We start from the raw sequence: 483 nt of genomic DNA on the forward strand, positions 1-483 counted from the left end.
CCACATTGCTGAACCTCTCCTAACTCGTTCTTGCTCGCTCGAAATCACACCTGTGTGTGGGAGGTTCCGCCCTGCCTTTGACTACAGGATGCTGTGGTTACTGGCGGGGACACGCACAACTTGTATCCCCCACCCCGCCAGTGATTGCAGGACGCTGCCCTGGGGTTCGGGAATTTCACTTGAATCAGCAATAGAAAAAAAGGATGCTTTTCTTTTGTTGCCTGATTCTTCTCGTTCTCGTTTTTATGTGACCTAAGCCAAACCTTTCTCTTCCTTCTTTCTCTCTCTCTCCCTCTCTCTCTCCCTCTCTCTCTCCTCTCCCTCTGTTCACTGGCTACTCTGAGCTTCATCTAGGCCTCTCCATTCTTCTCCATTCCCGGTCCATCTCGGCCTCTGGGCCCACTACCTTGTTTCCTTATACTTTGGCTCCTACTGGCTGGTCACGCACCACATTGCAGAACCTCTCCTAACTCATTTTTACTC

The sequence above is a fragment of the Nannospalax galili genome, unplaced genomic scaffold (genome assembly GCF_000622305.1).
Source record: "Nannospalax galili isolate Female #2095 unplaced genomic scaffold, S.galili_v1.0 scaffold156, whole genome shotgun sequence".
In the NCBI taxonomy this organism is placed as follows: domain Eukaryota; kingdom Metazoa; phylum Chordata; class Mammalia; order Rodentia; family Spalacidae; genus Nannospalax; species Nannospalax galili.